This window comes from Haliotis rufescens, unplaced genomic scaffold, assembly GCF_023055435.1.
Source record: "Haliotis rufescens isolate VD_foot unplaced genomic scaffold, xgHalRufe1.0.p SCAF_3, whole genome shotgun sequence".
Classification (NCBI taxonomy): domain Eukaryota; kingdom Metazoa; phylum Mollusca; class Gastropoda; order Lepetellida; family Haliotidae; genus Haliotis; species Haliotis rufescens.
The window spans coordinates 34624363-34645992 of record NW_025964001.1 but is presented as its reverse complement, the minus strand read 5'-3'; the positions used below and the strand labels follow the sequence as shown (position 1 = coordinate 34645992).

Sequence of the window (21630 nt, the reverse complement as noted above, 5' to 3'; positions counted from 1 at the left end):
ACGCAGTTATATCACCTCGTGGCAGCTTAATGTGGGAGAAAGGGCAAAAGTGATGCGGGTATTTACCACTTTGAGGTAACCAACGAGCATGGGAATGGTGCTGATAAACCAAGAAATCTAATCGGGCGAACCGGGATTCGAACCCACGAGGTTTCTTAAATGCCCAAGAAACGCATCTATGAACAGCAAATTGCGGCGCCTTAGACGACTGTGCCACCCCTGCTCCCGGATTCCATATTCGGCCACCTCGTGTTTCTGGTAACCTGTTCAACAACTTATATCACACGCGGCTTCAAATCTTTAATACGTACAAGCATGTAACTTGTCAAGAACGTTCCCCAAGAACGCTCGTTAAGCCGTATGTTAAATAAATTATGTTATAATCATGTTTACCTTTTTATTGACCCAGATATGTTACTCAACACACGAGGATACTTTGGACTACATATGCAATCGATTCCCTTTTAGCGGGGAATATACTCGGGCCATTTGGCAGTCATAGCAATTTTAAATAAGGACGATCCTATTTGCCTTTGTTTGCAAACTCAAAGGTCCAGTATATTACTATTAACAGTTTCAGGGTGTCCTAATAGTGTACAAACCATGTTTCGGTTCGACACATGAAATTTTATAACACATACTACCAAAATGACAGCATCCGACATGTTATGCACGTGTTATGCACAAGTATTATGTGGTCACCAGAGAATTGCCATGCGATCGGTGACAGATTCCAAGATCGATTAACGCGTCCTCGATCTTGGTCATTGATTTATGACAAGGTCATATCTCGTTAAAAATGTTCATCATTATCATCCTTGAATGTCGCTGGGTTTACCCGTTTCAAACCATTGATCAGTTATGTCTAGTACATGTGTTGTATTTGTTCCTCAACCGTTAAAGCTAATGTCACTAGCTACTGGCGTGAATATTTCACTACGTGATGTGCAGATGGTTATTCATAAAAGCGTTTTCCTAACTGAGATACGTGAGACACAACTGAACGTTTAAATGAATTATAAATACGAAAGTTCGTCTGTCTCGCATGCTGAATTGCGTGTATCCACCAGGGTACCCGTGATCCAGGGTCCTCTCTGAGGTGTGGAATTACAAGTCGATCATGCATTTGCTCTCTTGTTGATTATACGTCAGTTCCAATTCGGCTGTCTTCAATAGACGTCACCGTCATGGTGATTAAGTGTGCTGTTACGTCAGTGCGCGATGTCACCACGTGACGTGTGATTAGATCTGTGGTATTGTGTGATAGTGTTCAATCATAGTTCAAGGCAAAACTGTGCTGTGTGTTATATTGCATGCAGAAACATTGCACAACAAGACCATAACGTGATTACTGTGGTTAAATGTTTGGATAATTGTTCTCACCCTTTTTATATTGACAACTGTAGTATTGGGGACTTCCGAATTCACTGTAAACTAACGATTATTAAATGCAGCTTGAATGTTTCATTTTCCTCCAAGACAGGTCCCATGCATCGTTTTTCTCCGTCAACAAAAACAGCACAAATATTAATGGCAAGTTCATTACCAATCGGCTTTCAAAGAATGCATTTCAACACCGCTACAATGAGTTCAAAATTCATATGTAGAATTGCAAAAAAAACGCCGCGACATAACTGTTATTTGACGGCCGAAAATTGCTTCATAAACAGTAGGAAAATATGCAAAATTTATTAAAGACTTTCAAATATGTTTCTAACAAAGAAAATTGAAATCACTGACAAAAAGTCCTGATTTATAGACCGCCTCGGGCCTTGAGAACAACATAGATGTAGATATTCATCTCTACAGAAACCCCATCTGACAACATGACAGAGCTTTTAGTTTGTCAAGGGACATTAATTCTGCTGTAGTGAGTTCCTTAACAAATTCCTGCTAAATTCCTTCATGAGCTCCTGTTTTGTAATAGAAATCCAAAAGCTGGAGCTGGCTTGACATCCGAAAGTCTTTACAACGAGGTTGAACGATGTCACATGTAGCGCCGTGCGGAGTAGCATTTGTAGGGAGAACCTCAGCATTTCTCACAGTCCGGACTTCGCATTACATTCTCTATCTCCCACTGCTCGAGCGCCCTCTAGTGGGGGAAATGATAACCCAAATCTAGCGTGTCCAGCAGTAGTTGCTTTTGTTATTTCCTGGGAAATATTTGCCAATAATTATGATAAATGCTTTACCTTTCTTTACATGATGTTGTGATCTAAACAAGCCAGTCGCGTAGCGTGGCGAGGCAGGCTGGCATACCTAGACCACTACCCCTTCGTGTTGCATTATATTATCGCCCTAGTCTGTTACAGTCCTTCACAGAAGACACATACCTTCTGCTTCCATTCTGGTGAATTATTTAAATGATGTTTGCTTAGCAAAGTAGTCATTCTGCAAGATAAGTCATTATTGGAATAGCTTACATTGGGAGAAATATGTAGCTGACTGGTGTGGTTGAGATGGGGTTCAGACGTGATGATGGGAGGTTAATGGGGTTCTAAAGGGTGAAAGAGGTTAGGCATGCTGAGAAGAAAAACATGGAGGATGGAGACAAACGATGTAAGGATGGGGAATAATCGACTTGGAGGGTGCATCTTAAAAAATGGTCGACAGTTGTTGTTTTTTCCAAGAACTCGGGATGGGTTACATGCATTGCAGTTTCAACTACATGCACTGCACCTCGTGGTTCAGGATATGTTTTTTGGACAATATGAAGATGTAGAGAATGCTTGCAATTTTCAATGTAGAATTGTGGAACTTTCGCATGGGAAAACAAACCAATAATGGCAATTTCAAGGATCTTGAAACAGGGGTCTTGGAGGGTCAACGACGCGGTGATGGTGGCATGATAAGCATGTATTTGTACAGGAATTGCTGTAACGCAATTTGAACATGGCTTGGTCTACCACAGAACACGGGAACATGTTGTTAAATTCATCACCATATTTAAAAAACATGTACACTACACTGCCCTCGATCGCGAAGATCATTCCACTACAATTTAAACCACGCGTTCCGACTGCCGCGTCGTTGATGCGAAATGTCCGCGTCCCGGTCGCTATTGTGGGGACATATGCACTTTGCTGTTTTGAACATTAGGGTATTAGCTTTGACGTATCTTAAGAGTATCGGATGATGGTATATCAATCAATGTTTCATGTCGGTTCTCCGGTCATTGATTCTATTCTTGCTAAGAACCGACTGCTGACAATGATCTGGAAAAATATATTTATGGAGACGAATGTCATCTGTGTTTCTATAAGCACATGCAGTTTACCCATCGTTCTTCACCTGCACCAGCTCACCTACCTCAACTCAATGCATTACTGACCTCCCTCTCAATGAGCTCCCTACTCATGAGGATCCGGGTTTGAATTGGTCTTCAGCAACCCATTCTTGTCGTAAGAGGCAACTAAAGGGATGGCTAGGTGACTTTGTTGGTGCTTGTCCTCGTGTCCGAATTGTGTAGTTCGTCAGCTCACGATGTCAATCACTGAATTGTCTGGTCTAGACTCGATTATGTTCAGACTGCCGTCATATAGTTGGAATATTGATGAGTGCGATGTTAAACAACTAAAAAGTGAGTCAGTGCGTCTGTTTAATGTGTGTGAGGTAATACAGTCATTCTGGCTGGACACGTGTTCTGGTGGACCATGCTTTAATCCACAGAAGCAACTCGGTACAAATAGTTATTTGTTCATCAGATTCGCCGTTACATCTAATCAAATATTTTCTAATTTGGGAGTCAATCGTTTTTCAGGATTTATAGATTAAAATTTAAAATGCAGCAAAGAGGGTTTGGGTGATCCTGGCTCAGTTAGGCTGGTTAGGCTCATCATCAGCTCAGGGTCCTTGGCCCCTCTACACGCAGCCCAGAGAGCGAAAGGGACTTCTCCCAGGAAGCGCTGCCTAGTCAAACTCATCCAGAACTTTTCGGAGAATGTGAAGACTCCCCCAGACTGCAGCCTTCTGAATTACCCAGATTGTCAGAAGGGCTGTATTCCTGGTAGAAAACCCGGGTACTCTCCCAATGTCAGTCAACAGATTGGGAGGCACCAAACCTAAGGCACCGAGAACAACGGACAGTCGGACAACTTGGAACTTGGGATGCATTTCGAAAACGAGGTCCGCATATTTGCCATGTTTTTCCTCAATCTTGCCAATCACGTTAGTGTCAAAAGGGAGAGAAAATTCAATGATATAAATGATTTCATGTGATTTATCAAAAAGGACAAGATAAGGTTTAGTGGCCTGGATACGTCTGAGGCTGTAAGCGGGCCTATTCCAAAGAATTTTGTATTTATCATTTTCCATGTCGCCCTCTACATATTCCGGGTCGTTCCATGGATGGACCTCTGTGTCAAAACCACAAGCATGGCGAAGACGGTTATAAAATGATCGAGCTAAACCATCATGTCGCTTAAGATACTGTGTTAAAGTTACCACAATACATTGATGTTCCTAAATAAATAACATTACCTTCGTTGCTTAAGGGTTGTCAGATCTTGCAACTCGAGCACTCCCTTCTACATGTCTCGCTATCTGCACTCTGCGCGTATTGATGTGAATGTATTGACGGACATATCCATAAATTAATGATCCTCGGTTTGGGCAGAGTTCTTTATGCACCAGTCAACAAATATTTTTAACGCCATGAAGACCATGATCATGACTTTATTTATTTTAATAAATACATATGAGCTTCCAATACATTCATATCTACCCCAATAGTCAGTACACCAACTGTAGTAAGCCCTTGCATCCACCACTATGTACTTTAATTACTGATATTGCTTACATGAAAAGATGTCCGATGCCCGCCCTTATTTTGTCTTGTACCATATATACTCGTGTTTGTTATATGATAACATTTGATTTGCCTTTGCATGTGTTTGTGACGGGTGCCACCGGTGAGGCAGGATACAGTCACCTTTTCGCGAACACCTGGTGTCCTCAATAGTTGATAGCGATTCAAAAAAATGCTAATGATATAGTCGGAATCGAACAGTGTAAAGATTATATAGTATTATGGAAATTATTTCGTCGCTTTATGTTTATTTGAAAATCTGAAATTTGAAGCACCGCAGGGTTTGGAGGTAATTCCTTGACTGTCGACACGATTCCCACGATGACAAATTTCCCCAAAGTTGTGAACGTCGGCGACCTGCATCAGCTGTGACGTTCCTCCTGTGTTAGGCTGAGATCGTTAGGATCGACTATCACCCCAACACACTCACTCACACAATCCTATAAATCAGTATGTCTCCCTGCAAAAGCTGGATTTACAAAAAATCATCCACGTGATATGATTATTCTTGATGTTATTCAGGTTTTAAGATCTGTAAAACTTTCAGGAGATATTTCAACCTTGATCCGGTTCCGTGTACAAGGAAACTCGATTAATCCGAACAGTTAACAGCAATATTGGTCTTGAAGGCAAGGGTTCCATATTAACAGGGTCTGGACAGATTCAACTGAACGTATTATCAGGAGCATTTGTTGAGCATTAAGTACTTAATAATTTATACGACAGATGAAATTTCCAGTATCACTGACTTGATCGATAAACACTATCAGTTATTGGAGATAACCTCTGTCTTCAAGACAAACATAAAAGATATGAATTTCAGATAAACGAAAAGAACCATGCTCTTAAGCACATAACGAATATGATACACTCATCGCTCTTGAAACAACCTTTAAGAAAACGTACGTTTCTGCTTCAGAAGTGGCGGAGTATTGTGGTAACCTTGTGGATGTGCCTTTGAATGTTAATGCAGTGGGTTTTTTTTCAATCTTTCTTTGTTAAGTAAGGGCACGATGGCTCGATGTTCTCCAAAGTGGTAAACGTCGGCGACCTACATCAGTTTAGACGTGGAGACCCTACGTGTATGTTCTTGGCTGCTTGTACTAGTCCGGACTGATGCCGATTTATGCACCCACTGAGATACCATGCAACAGTCTAACATGAAATACCCACTCAGACACAGTATACCGAGCCGACTGGTCCTTGTTTAAGCCCCGTAATGCCATCTTTTAACGTCTTTTGGTATGATGCGCCCAGGGATCGAACCCCGGACCTTCCGCTCTCCGGGCGGACGCTCTACCACTAGACCACGGAGGCGGTCGATTTGACTAATGAATGATTGCTGTGTTGACAAGAGCTGAGCTGGTAGTTCTAATTGAAGTTATTTCTGTATTGTTCTCTGCGATGATCGACCCGAAGTTCCATTGATAGCTATATAAATAAATGTCTCCTACATAATGGTACCGTCGACCTACGGGTAATCACGTCAATATTTTATGATGTGTCTACAGATCAGGTTACATATGACGTTACGCATTATTACTCTTACTACGAAGAACAATCGAACGACTTTACAACGCTATAACCATGCATTCTGTCATATGAACCAGGTTGGTTACACATATGCATATGAAATTCACTGATAATGCAGTTGGTTAACAATGGTATTTCTAGTCACGCATATCCACGTAATAAACTACGAAGCAAAAGAACGTATACACTTAAAAATTGGATTTGACCAAAAAATTACAAACGTTAATAGGTTGAAAACAGTTAACGAAACACTGCTCACTTAAGGTAAAAACGCAGCAACGATACCTGTATCAAATACATCACTATCGAATAAGCATTTCTTGTTTGACAATGTTCTTTAGCCACCTTCATACATCGGTGTATGTCTTCTTTCGCCTAGTACTGTAGTTTCAGTGAAATGATTGTCCTGGCGCAGTTTTGCAATGCTTACATTCAAATGTAAGGAAATAAATGATAATGTTCACTCTCATTAACGTATTCAAATCATGCATTATGAACAGGGAAAGGTTACTTACACGAATATTTGTGTTATAGTGCAAACCATTTCAATACTTTTACTTAAATAGTGCAAACCATTTCAATACTTTTTTAACATTTCATTTGTCTAAATACCTAACAGGTTCAATATGTTTCCAAGTGCACCGAAATTCTATGCCCTTTGTTTAATATATTCAGCAAACATTCGACGTATCCTCTCTTATCATAAGCCCCTCCGGGCAGGACCCTTAATCTCCAGGGCTATCTATAAATTTCAATTAACACCTCCTAACGTCGCCGGATCTTACGTCTATACATACACGTGGGACAATGACCTTGCCACACGTTACGTAATACCTCGCTCTACAAAACCCGACTGACATGGTCAGTCAGGGAGACAGCCTAGAGAGACAGCCTAGAGAAGAGCCAGAAGGTAAGTGACAGAACGGTTCTCCCACCCGGGAACATTGGCCACTAGGTCCCGATGTGCGTTCTGTCACGTTATTATCAACATGTACCTTTTCGACTCATTTTAACCATCAACAATAAATATGGCTGCTGTCGTCTAAACTTCACCCCTGAGTTTTGTCCTCCGTCATCACCCTGAGCTACCATCCGAGGGCCGAGTGAGTGAGTGAGTGAGTATGGTTTAACGCCGCTTTTAGCAATATTCCAGCAATATCACGGCGGGGGACACCACAAATGGGCTTCACACATTGTACCCATGTCGGGAATCGAACCCGGGTCTTCGGCGTGACGAGCGAACGCTTTAACCACTAGGCTACCCGACCGCCCCTCCGAGGGCCGAAATCTACGCCCTTGGACATTTGTATTGAATGTTTGTTTGTTGTTGAACACCGCACTCAGGTATATTCCAGCTATATGACATCGGTCTGTAAATAATCGAGTCTTGACCAGACAACCCAGTGATTGATATTGTGAGCAACGATCCACGCCGTCGGGGTACGATGACACGCAATCAACCAAGTCACCGAGTCTGTCTACCCATTCTATTTAGTTGCCTCTTACGATCAGTACAGAGGAGCAATTCTGACCGCGGTTACCCACGGGGGTTGTGTTGATGATATTGTACTCTCACGCACTCGCATCCGTACAAAGGGTTCCATACTATTGCAATAAAACTTTATATTACTAATCGGAATGTCCTTGTCAGTAGGATCACTATGAGTAACAATGAGGTGCAGTGTGCATTTTGTTGATGCTACAGGAAGTGATGTAAACGGTTACCACTTCTTTGAAACCCACGAGCACAAGTTTGGTGCTGATAAATCTGGAAAAGCTATCAGGATGAACCGGGATACCTACCTACGATCAAAGGTTCCTGGCACTCATAAGGGTGGCAACTCTGCTGACGACTGTCATATGTATCCGATGGGTATCATACAGATCGTATACCATAGCTAAGAAAATGTCATTTGTAACATGTGTCTGGTGTGCACCATACAAATATGAGGACAGCCTGTTACAGGTGTCGGATGGGTAGCGTAATATCGATTTAGGTAATAGCCGGTCCACTTACTGGAGGGCGGTCGGGTAGCCTAGTGGTTAACGCGTTCGCTCGTCACGCCGAAGACCTGGGTTCGATTCCCGACATGGGTACAATGTGTGAAGCCCATTTCTGGTGTCCCCCGCCGTGATATTGCTGAAATATTGCTAAAAGCGTCGTAAAACTATACACACTCACTCACTCCCACTTACTGGTACCTGATTGCTGTAACATAAATATGAAAAATGCAACTTCTGTTATTTGTGCCCTTCTGAATTGTTCGAATCACATAAATTTGATGAATAGCTGGTGATGTTGCGTTCTGTTACAGGTGTCCGATTATTTACACACAGGTTTTATAAGCATACAAACAATGCCACGCTCTCTTACAACTGTCCGATTGTAGATATTAATGTAGGTATTAATTGTAGGTATTAATGTAGATATTAATACATGTGACAATAAACTAATGCAATCGGTTACAAGTGGCCGATAAGTAACATTCAAATATGGCAAATCAGACAATAAACTAAAAATGTTTCAATTCTGTTACAGGTGCCCGATGGGTCACATTTAAACATGTGATATTGTTACAATTCTGTTACAGGTGGCCGATGGAAAACATTCAAATATGACAATGAACTGATAATGTTACAGTTCTGTTACAGTTGCCCGATGGGTAACATCAAACATGGCAATGAACTAATAATACTGCAATCTGTTACAGGTGCCCGATGGGCTACACGGGTCTCCGCTGTGAAATGATTGACCAGGAGTATATTCTCAGCCTTCTCACCAATTCTATCATGTTCGACTGAAGCAACACTTGGGTGAGTGACGTCATGGCTTCAAACAACAGGTCCTCGTTCCACAATGCGATATTAGTACTACGACAATCGTAAGTCTAGGTTACAGCACAGGAATTATGTTAGTCGTAGTGCTCAAGTTGAGGTGTTGAATGGGGCCACGTTCCACAATGCGATATTAGTACTACGACAATCGTAAGTCTAGGTTACAGCACAGGAATTATGTTAGTCGTAGTGCTCAAGTTGAGGTGTTGAATGGGGCCACGTTCCACAATGCGATATCAGTACTACGACAATCGTAAGTCTTGGTTACAGCACAGGAATTATGGTAGTCGTAGTGCTCGAGTTGAGGTGTTGAATGGGGCCACGTTCCACAATGCGATATTATCGTCACGACAATCGTAATTCTTTAATATATTTAGAGTAGTCTTAGTACTAAGATCACTTTGTGCAAGATGATCCACAAACTGATCTTACCGTTGACCTTATATCTATGTTAAAGTTAGGAAGATACAATCGTCTTAGCGCTAAGATCGCTCCATGCGTTGTGATCACTCACGTCGGCTATCATTACAAAGTTACTTATGACAAATGTATTTTCTTTAGAATGATAAACAAAAAACATCCAAGGTGGCTTTGAGTGTACATCAGGGATGGGAGTTCCAAATTATATTTTTATTCTTCATTCTTTATATTCCATACTATAGTTATGACTGCCAATACGTGTCGATAGGGCCTAGGTAGCCTAAATGTAATTATACTACTCAAAAGAAGTTAAGGCTCACCCGATTCTTTCATATTGGTAATGTTAATCTGTCATGGCATGAGAGATTAACTATTGTAATATGAAAGAATCAGGTGATCCTTAACTTCTTTTGAGTAGTGTACTTTGAAGACATCTGAGTAAAGTTGAACCCGGCGCCGTGAACCACGGACTGCCTATTTATTTCACATAATTGCTTACAAAGTACGTTCAGGTTTAAGGTTCGTTGACTCCGGGATGAGAAATGCTAGCTACCGCAATAAAATTGAGACCTTTTAGTTCATTGAAGCGTGGAGGCACTGATATCTGAGAAGCTGGTAATGGCTTCTGTGGTTCATTTGGTTCAAGACAAGTAAGAGATGGCAATAGTTCAGAGATCCAATTACAACAAAAAGAAGGACGTTTTGGGGATTCGACTTCTACATCCCAAGGGTAACACTTGCCGACGCGACGTCAGATCCTCATTATACCGATCGACAAGTGAAGATCCGGGGTAGAATAGGTCTTCAGCAACCCATGCTTGCCGTAAAAGGCGACTATGGTTGTCGTAAGAGGCGACTTGGTTGATGCATGTCATCGATCCAAATTGCGTGGATCGATGCTCATGTTGTCTGGTCCAAACTCGATTATTTACGTCGTCATATAGCTGGGATATTGCTGAGTGCGGCGTAAAACAACAAACAAACAAACATCATACCTATCAAGGCCTCGTTACACACAATCTGTGTTACTCTATGAGAATTAAGATGAGGTTGAAATGTTTGTGAAATGGACCCCGATCAGAACTAAACTTGCCAATTCCATGGAGCTTCTTGGATCGAGTTGCATATTATGTCAGCATTCGGTCCAGGAATCAATTGTCCCTTTTGTTTTCCTAAGAACTTGAATTATTGAAACGTAAAATCTAACAACAGTCAAATATGTGAACGCGTTTTCTTTTCCCCTTTTTTTCATACGTTTTTTATTAAGTTCATATGTTGTCATTTTGTCAGCTGACCGACTAATGACCATCTCTGTTCGCGTCACCTGGGAACTATTGGCGTTATTTGTCTGCACATGTTGCTAGTTTACAGTGTTTTGTCTGTCCGCCGTGGGTTCCCGCTCCTAATACTCCCCCCCCCCCCCCCCCCCCCCACCCCCCCCACCCCCACCCCTCCGGTCTTCCCGACACCCCCCCTCCGGCCTTCCCGACATCCCCCTCCCTTGGCCCGTCGCTGGGATGATTCCAGTATGAACCAGCCTCTTCCTATCAAGGCTAAGGAAATTCGCAACGTATTGTTACATCGTTGGTGGCAATGGGTATGAAAACAAGTGCTAGAAAGCAACACAATTTGGCCATCGCAGAGAAACAGCCTCGGACAATGCCACCGGATAGCGAAAGACGAGACTAAACCCTTTCGCGTCTATGTGGCGTATAAAACAATTTAACAAATATTCTTAAAACAATTTCACAAATATTCTTTGGTGACTATAGAGTCTGGAGGACGTTAGTTCGCGCCCTAAACACACACATTTGTACGTGTATATTTATCGATAAATAATTACAACGCAAAACTATGTTTTAATGGCTGTAAGAAAAAGGTTAGAATCGGAAACATTTTGAAATTGTTGGGTTTTGTTTATATTATTGAGGATATGCACGTAAGTAATGTTGTTTTGCGAGGGTCCGCCGGTTTAAAATATGCGCAATAATTGAGTCGCATACAAACAATGTAACAAGTTTAAACATGCATAGGTCGTGAAACTCGGCGCCTGTAAATCTCATTTTTTTAATGGTAGGTCATGGTTAACTGTTGCGTAGCGTTCTCTGTTTTCATAACGCAGTATTAAAGGGAGTAAGCATAATACAGGTTTGAATCAAACTATAGGTAGGCGGAGCATCATAACTTGTGTTCACTCAAAACAATCTTGTTAAGATTCGAACACAGTAATGCGCCTGGCGAGCTCTCTCACTCTCCGTAATTTACTGCAAAAATAGGGGTCATCAATATTTTGGGGGATATGTGTAATTGTGTGCTCAGTCTTATACAAAACAATCCCCCAAAATATGCATGATCCCTAACTTTTATTGATCAGTATATAGTACTAGAACCATTGAGTAGCCCCGCTCAGCTAAGGCATCTTAGTGCTAAGACGCTCACTTTAACATTGACTTATGACAGTCGCTTCTTGGACCAGGGCCCGATCATCAAGACCTTCACTTGTCTGTATATACGGTCCTACAATAGAATTCTCCGTACGCCCGCAATGAGGCCACCGTGAAATAGCTGTTCAGCGCTTTTTATGTCCTTAAGCACATCTATTCATCCGCAAAGTGTATCGGACGTTGGATGTCGCAATGACGAGCGAACGCTTTGACACCGAAAGCCTAAATCCCAAGATAAAAAAATCGCTGTTAGGATAAACATCATTAGGAATTAGAACTAAGTCTACACAGCGCGTTCAACATGGAAATAGTCAGCAAGACATTCCAATATCATGCTAGGTGTCGTGCATTCACATAGTTTTATATAGGCCATTGGTGCCATGAAACAGAACATAGAGAAAAGCAGCTATTTAAGCACGTGGCTCCCAAACTTTACACATGTTTACGCAGAAAACAAACTTCCTTTTAAACTGAATTTGCTAAATGGGTCCAGCAATTTCTAGCCAAAGACTTTAAATCTGCGAGCAATGGCACTACTTATGATTTTCTTTTGTCCGTCTTTGTTGTGGGATTTGCTGGAAAACAATGCCTTCGCTTTCAAAAATGCGAGACGTAGATTATCGGGTTTTAAGTGCAATGTGCACATTTTGTGAAGGACACAAAATAAGTTGATGTTTTAAAGATTATTATTTCCCCAAATGAAACGTAAGTATTTATATATTTTGATCAGTGCCCAGTTTTTCAGAGGCTATGAGAATTTCCAGAAAAAATGGTTTTCTCAATACACATCTCATCTGACATTTGCCAAACATACGAAATCAATTTAAAAACAAATGTTGCTTTAGTGTCGTGAGGCTTAAAGACTCTATATTTGAGTGTGTTTCTAAATTGATCAACGCATTCCGGCACTTTGAGCTTGCTGACTCAAATGCCTCTCAAATGCTTTTCTGTTTTCTGAGAAAACCTTCCCTCACTCGAGAACAAATGCGACACGACGAACGACAGGCCAACAGTGCCGTTGAAGAAAAGTCTAAAAACTTTGGTAAATTATGATAATGGGGAAATGGAGTGTTTATCAATTGTGTTTACCGCAATAACGCATGGACACACATCGGTATGACCCATGATGGGCGGTAGTGGCGGTTGGTTTGGTCTGGATTTAGTGATCACAAACAGAGCAAATATCCGCTTTCCGTTTATGTTTGATACTTCAAACAGTGCCGCATGTGGGGAACATTACAAAGTAATAGCGAAATACATCTCCACTCGAAAAATAAACAGAAAGACCACAGACAAAGCGGTCAGCGCCGTCGAGGGCAATCAGCGACATCCGGGCGACGGCAGTTATTTAGCCAAATTACGGCTTGGTTGGAGGTAGCGGTCAGACTGGTGTGGGGGCTCAGGAAACGCTGGTTTAAGACCTCCAAATTCAATTATCTTGAGCTTCACTTTTTTTCGATTATCGCGAAGCTACTGAGTTAAACATGGACGATTAGATGTTAAGAAAGTAATATTAAGTTCGTATTAACTGTATCCATAGTATGTTATCCCCCGCGAAGATACTGGTTAGAATTGGTCTTCAGCAACCCTTGCTTGTCCTAAGAGGCGACTAGCGGGACCGGATGGTCAGGCTTGCTGACTTGATTGATGCATGTCATCGCATCCCAAAATGGATGCTCATGATGCCAGTCGGGACTGGATTATTTACAGACCGCCGTCATATGGCTGGTGTATTGCTGAGTGCAGCGTTCAGAAACATGTTGTGTTTTTAATGAATTTATACCGGGATATCGTTAAAACAGAGGATCAGATAATAAACCTGTCCGGATTAATGAGGTTCTTCAATGTCTGGGATGATACAGTATCGAGTCGGTTCTGAACACGCTGTGCCCACACATGCTGTGCCTTATAGCAGGAAATCCGGATTTGCAGGGTTCAGTGATCCATTCATATAATTGTTACCGCTATTTTGACCTTTACGCCCAACGGAATCTGTCTCGATGGATAATTCTCTGGTGTTGACGTTGATATTAGACAATAGAATATAAACTTGATACTGGTTAAATGTAATTTTATTGTATTTTATGACAGTGACTCTGGATTAATGAGGATGTAGACTATCGGCACTATGGTTAACTAGTTGTCCAGACGCGTGGGAATGTGAAGTAATGGTGATCGGATTTGTTAATAGGGACCCGACATGAAGTGTAGGTAAAAGTCGAAGATTTTTTATATCGTTCATGAAGTCATCATCCTTCCACCTTTTCCTGTCCGCTGTAATTTGAGTCTAAATTGCTTGATGATACAGTAACTGAAAATGAGACACGTTTGGTACATGATGGAAAAAAGAAATAAGGCAAGTTTCTGATAGATATCCTAACCAGAACATATAGCGTCGTGCCTTCAGTTTATCTGCCCCTTGCGGATAAAACGCCCCAAATAATCTTAGATTATCATAGTTGTGAAATTTATAATCGGTACAAAAACCGACAGGGCATTCGAGTCTGGACCAGACAATCCAGTGATTGACATCATGAGCATCGATCTAGGCCTGACCACCCGATCCCGTTAGTCGCTTCTTACGACAAGCAAAGGCTGTTGATGACAAATTCTAACCTGGATATTCACGGGTCCCGTAATGTAACGAACATAACCTTTTGACTTGCGACGTCTACTTTCATAAAGACATTTATTGAAATATATCTGTACGAGTTATTATTATAGCTACAGCAGTAGGAGGTAGATTATATTCAATATATAAATAATTCACAGACGCGACTGATGTTATCGTAACATCCATTATTGTTATATCCACTGCAGTAAGCACATTTATTAATAATTCAATGCAATGTGTAATGTCATAAGTAGTGTACCCTGAATATGTAAGAATAGAAAGAAGCTGTATTTGTTATATGTGTCAGTAGCGGAGAGAACGGGATTTGAATGGGTTTGTGCACCACAATACCGAAGGTTGAGCTGTGAACACGGGAATTCGGCTTATATATCTCGTAAACCCACTATTAACACGTGTAACTTATGGCATCTTTATTATGTAACATATGGCAAATTTATCATTAGGTGACGTCACATCACACAACATGACGTCATGATATCCGTACAACATGTCTGGGTCTTTATAAGAAGGCGACGAGACAGTCAGATAGCTAGATTCTTTCATACAGTCAATCACCGTTGTGTCCTAATCGCGGTTATCTCGAAAAAAGCTTGGTCCTGGCGTATTCTTTCTTTATTCACCATTTACGGTTGTATCGAATTTCGGATAACTCGAATTATTTACATAGGTCCCGTTAACTTCGAAACAACTGTATTTGACCGTATATTGTTTGTATCTATATAGTTTGATCATGAAAAGAACCGATTTCTCATAAATGTGTTCTGACAAATTGGGTCGAGATACTCATTCATACACGGCAAAGGGTGATTAAAATAATTTGCTTCATTAACGTCAAACAACTAATTTAGAATTACCCCTTGAACATGAATGTACAATACCACACTAAACACTGGTGCGACTATAACATTTATAAAACACGGCAGTCATCCAGAAAAATATTCCTGAGAATAAACAAAAATATTGCTAGTTTCTATTCTATGCCTTTGAATACATACGTTGTTCCTATTCTTTAGCTATTTATCCCTGTGTGTAGCTCAGGTAGTTAAAGATGACGTCAGACCTAGATAATTAGATATCCACCTGTAATTATTTCCACGTGATGCACGTGCTAACCCCAGTTTCCAAAGCTGGTATGACCTTGCTAATCATGGAGGTTCCCTGTGTTGAACAAGTTACGCGCAAGTAGCTTTAGTTATTGGGAGTCACTACGTATGTTTGGTTTTGTATACGTTTACCACTGTTGCACAACGAATGTAATTGGTTAAGAGGGGGCTGGGTACGCTTTGCCAAGGGTGTGGTGTGAGACACGGATGTATCCTATGTCTTTGTGTTTTTGTTTTGGCTGCATATGCGTTACTAGACCCGATGAAATTTGCTGTTCTAAACTAAAGTCAAACTGTTTGATTTGGGAATTTGAATCCCTTGGGTGTATGCCCAAATGGAAAATTTCATGTCGAGTTTAAAAGATCTACATAATGTATATAGTTTATAAAAACAGCGTTTCATCTAAATCGTGTTTAGGCTTCTGGCGTGGTGGGGTGAAACAATTCATCTAATTCGCCATTGTATGTCGTTTCAAAAACAACGCTTAGCTTAATTATGGTCACCAAGCCTGCTCTATGTATCGTCTGGTTTTGTAAGAACCTCCTTAGAAGTTTCAGTCCGGATACATGATACGAACATAAACAAATTGGCGTGGTTCTGATGGCTCCAATCTGGGATTTAGTGGTCAAGCTGCCCCTAAAGTAGACAAAACAAAGTCTGAAAGCATGATTACGAGCTGAACGTATCCCTTTTGATTGCTAGGTGTTCTTTGTACCCAAATCAAAGCTCATACAGAAACATACACCATGTGGTGCTACCTTACGTTCCAACCAATCACACGCTTCTTGCAAACGCCCAGTAACGAGCTCTCATTTACGACTTCAAAGCTTTTCGACTGTTATATGTTTTGAATCTCTTTCCAGGTGACCGAACGGAAAACGCAGACGACTATTGGTTGGCATCAATTGTGGCGCCGTAGCCTGTCATTCGCCTCACTCGCTCCTTGCTGTCTTCTGCCAGCCGGCTTGTTGTCCCTGGCAACCAGCTGGACCAGACCAGGCTGCCATCTTCCGGCTAAAACCTACAACTGATAGGTGGCGCGCCGTCACCAGAAGGACACGCGTCTTGGTGATGGGTATCTTTAAAGCGACGTATCAAGGATGTGAGGGCCTTCCTTTGAAGTATGGTAATTGCAGCTTCAGTTTCGCCACGGTTTGGGAACGCTTGCTGCTGTTACAGTATTTTCTTCATATAAGTCTCTCCCTTCTCCATCCCTGCCCTTTATTCTTCAGGCTGCAAAACGGTCATGTTTTGGGAGGAACGGTGGTCTGACTGGAGTGAAAACCCCTTTCAATCTAGAAGCAGCCATATTTTCACCAATAAATTTCCCGCCACTTGGCTCACGTGATATGGTGTCGTCTGATTCCCTCCCGATCCTCGCTCTTCCAACCACGTGATTTTCGTGCATCCTGTCTTATTTAATTTGCTGTAAATCAAGAAACTGACGGACCAGTCTTCATATAATTTCTGTATGTCTAATAAGGAGTGTTTCTGCAATGGTGGAATGTGGGACGCGATCTGCACGTGCATGTATACCCGGAGAACACGTGTAGAGAAGGAGGATGTCGAAAGGAGAACGAACTATGGTGTCCTCAGACTGACGTGGTATATATATTGTGCTAAGTTGGGCAAAATCATCAATTCAACTTCGGTTTGTTTGAGACCTTAACGAGCTCCGACACACTGCGTGAATCTCGTCCCGGAGAGTTGATAATTGGGTGCTTTGACGTCACCTGCTGGATGAACTTGGGCGGACCATTTAACATGTTGACCCGCCCCAATTTATCACGTGATGTTTGTCACGTGGTTACGGGTAACGGGTACGGTTGTGAGCACACGTGACTCGGTTTGTCTAAAGACTATCAGAAAATGTCCCGTAGTCTTTTTAAGGATTTCATAACATGGGACATTGTTGGTATTCACGGATGAGAGACAGTGGTCATATTGTTACTATTGAAATCTGTTACTTTTTAAAGACAGAATCATGACAGAATCAGGAGGTTCGCTCTTGGAAGCCGAGACCCTACATCGTCTTTTATCTTAATGGTGTCAGATCTTTATGATGTAATAACATCACTGGTCTAAATGTCGACCTTTAGGTGAAGCTGACTGTCATAATGACCTGACCTTGACCTGGACTCTTTTACATGACCTTCTAGGGTCAAGATGACTTTTTGAGCGATACCTTTCTCATCACACGACCTCTCACCTTTGGTGAGACAACAGCTAGATTTGCCTCAGGCTTTAGTGCTGGTTTGACCTTCGATTTGTATGTATATTTGGCTCTTGAGTATTATGATTACGACAAGGGGACGGAAACAATCTGAACTGAATACGCTCGCATTGTTAAGTAGAATCATTTCAAAGGAACGGAGCGCCCTCGAATAAACAGATATTATAAAAATATATTCAGTTTGCAAAAGAAAGTATCATGTAAAGTCTTTTTTATGTATTAAGCAATGTGCAACTTCAAAGTACATATATTTCAACACGCACAAGTTTCCTCCAGTTTAACATCATTCAAAGCAAACTGAAGTGAAAAGCAACGTTTGTTTTGTTCGCGTGCGCTCCTTTACTGTAGTCTCTGCACAAGATGGATAGTTTCGCAAACGATGGTTGTGGCACTTAAGGGGTTATTGTAATGTATTGTTGTGAAAGTTAGTGAAATAATAGTTTACGCTACCATATTTACAAATGGCAATATAGAGACTGGGTAGAGGACTGAAAATGGCTGAAGTACAAGAGAACCAAATGTGAGTTATATGCCTCAAAGTTATTTTTGTAGATTTTAATAACATTGACAACCCTCTTTAAACTTCCCTTCCCTTCTCCATGCACACGTATTATTAGCTCAACGATGAATTAAGGGACCTACAACTATAAAAATATTTTATCAACATGCACATACTACCCTGTCGATCGCGGCTGGGGCACCTCGCACCTCGGTCGCAACTTGGGATATTTGTAATGATTACTAGTACAAACACAAACGTTTCCACGTTCGCGACCGAGACGCGAAATATTCGCGCCCTGGTCGCGATCAATAGGGCGTTTGTTTTTCAACAGTGTATTCGTACCTGGGCTGTAAAAAGTACTATGTTATATTTGTTGGTGTATTGTTTTTTTTTAATATATTCAGATTATTTGCCTTGAGCAAAAAGAAGTTGATTTTTTTATGACGTAATTTGCTTGTTAAATGGTGTCCCGTCTTCTTGTAACGTCCAGTGTATCCATCTTCCCCTATTAAGCAATCTATGTCAAAATCTCGCGCATTACACTACAGAGGCACGTGCGAGAAACGATAGGTTTATCCACCCAAATTGGCAATATTGTGAAAGCTGGCATTGCATTTCTTTGCCGTAAATTGAAATCGGATCGAATTGTTTACTAGTTGCATATCATTTGCGATTTTGCGACATTGGTATGCCGTTTACTTCGCGGAATACGTTTTCTTAAGCCATCTTAACACTTTGGCTGAAGCACATCTATGATTACGATACGATATTACGTAAATAAGTAGCTTTACTGAATGGGTGTCAAAATGAAGCACTGTGCCACTGTAGAAAAAGGCGTAACGACACAGCTGATTGGATGAGAGATTAAATGCATTCGAAATATACCAGCGCATTTTTTTTAATTTATACCATGCTAATCTATCTTTGTATATGAAAAAAATAATAACAAATTAATAACTAATTGATTAGGTTGATACAAAATCACCTACTCACGTTGTGTATGTATTACCTTGCCGTCATTTAGGGTATGGTTCTTCATTGTGGAGAGGTTAATAAATTGTCAGGGCGGTGTGTTAGCCTAGTGGTTAAAGCGTTCGCTCGTCACGCTGAAGACCCGGGTTTAATTCCCCAAATGGGTACAATGTGTGAAGCCCATTTCTGGTGTCCCCCGCCTGGATATTGCTGGAATATTGCTAAAAGCGGCGAAAAATCCAACTCACTCACTCATAAATTGCCATGATATTGCTGAAACGTTACCGATAGTGGAAGCGGGCTGTGGGTTTTGAATTATAAAAGCGTTCGGTTTGTAGTCGAATGCTTCTGTTTCTATTACAAACAACATTTCCTATTGGTTGCGGTTCACAGAGTATACTTTATCAAAACTGAAAATATAAATGTATACATAGGTTTAAGGCCTACCTTTGGTTCTGGGTTTATCAAAACAGTTGTGCCTATTGCTTACATGGTTACTTAAGGGTGATTGTAAACTCCAATACGACCATCTGTCAATTTTAACACCTTTCAGCAGAAATGTATCTTTGTTGATGCTGGATCTGACAGATGGTGCATTCAGACATACATATGTGCTACTGTCTGGCCGCGTAACTATACTGATGCTTTTCTTTTAATCAGAGGCAGGGAAAAGATGATTTAAACTGACATAATTGTTCACTCGTGAATGAAAATATACCTGTCGTGCGAGTTATCTCCCTTCGATACGACCTTCGGCGCTCACTGTCAGTTGTCCAATAATATTACATAATTATATATCTCAATGTACAAAATATCTCACAGATATACAATCTATAGCTTTTATCTGTCTGCAGATAGTGCTGCCTCGCATATCATGGTATTGTTTTGTTCATACGATATTCAAGACAACTTAGTCTGAAGTCATTCAAGGGGAGATAACTGCGTTCTGTACTTCTTATGAACTCTATATGACGAAGATTGACAGAGTGTCTCGTGCTAATGTGGATGTACAAAGTCTTTCTTATAAGGAAATTAAAGGACAGTTAATTTTCTATCTCATTGTTTTTATCTTTTCTCGCAATCGCCTTGATAAATCAGATAACTCTTTACTCACTGACGCGTGGAAACCGATGATGATGATGGTGATGATGATGATGATGATGATGATGATGATGACGATGATCATGATAACGATGATAATGCTGCTGCTGCTGCTGCTGCTGCTGATGATGATGATGATGAAATGTTCGGCCTTTTAACTGCTGTATGACAAGCGATAAAATACCACTAGCAGATCCAGAGCTGATCTGTGTCAACGAGTGCCTTTACTATCTGAAACGTTAAATTCTATTCCAACTGAAGTACGGGCGTTCACCGTGTTTCTGCTGATTTAGGCCCAATTAAGTTCCAAATCCGAAATCAGAAATGTCTTGCAGGTGATTTTGATTTACAGACAATGTTCCCACGTTTACACTTCGCCAACAGTCCACAAACATGCAATCAAAATTGTTACGCATGTTAGGCTATACAGCTTCGGCTTACAAGACAGCGTTTGGCGGAACATATATTTCACCCTCAGACTCGCGTGTAAAGATCTGTAACCCTCAGTACGTTAACTGTTCACTGGAAGATAGCACAGATGCTTTAACAAATGTGGCATGAAGCAATTTATCTATGGCTGCGTTGCACCCCGTGGCGAGTCTCAACTGTAGCAGCGCGTGTTATTATAACGTTTTAAGTCGACACGGCAAAAACCCTCCCTGCATGAATACAGAATATAATTAAGAGAGTCAGCCCTGCCTGATAAACGACGTGTTTTCTGAAACAAGACGGCTTACATAAATTTCAATATTTGAAAAAAAACATGCCCTGAAAACTGTTCATGCTGCTGGTTTGTTCATCATTACATTCCAAGGTCATCTTCAACGTTCCATAACGCGGGGGTGGAGTTGGAAAATGTTAATTATAAGGGAGGGCGGAACACCAGGAAGGTCTGTGCGTCTATTAAAACGTGTCAGGAAAAGTGTCAAATATGAAAAAAAGATATTAGTGCATTGCTCGTGCACCACGCGGAACCATATCGGAGCTGTAAAGATATTTTATTTTCTTAGGTCGCGTTGTTAATGTTTTAATATAGAAGTTATG

General features: G+C 41.1%; 1 long non-coding RNA gene across 1 annotated transcript in view; it reads left to right on the top strand.

Annotated features, from left to right (window-relative positions):
• LOC125384249 overlaps positions 1 to 20537 on the top strand; it is a 42602-nt gene extending 22065 nt beyond the window's left edge. The window contains exons 2-3 of the long non-coding RNA XR_007223083.1: positions 9052 to 9154; positions 16642 to 20537. This is a non-coding gene — a long non-coding RNA (uncharacterized LOC125384249). The remainder of the gene's footprint in view (positions 1 to 9051; positions 9155 to 16641) is intronic.
• Positions 20538 to 21630: the final 1093 nt, after the last annotated feature.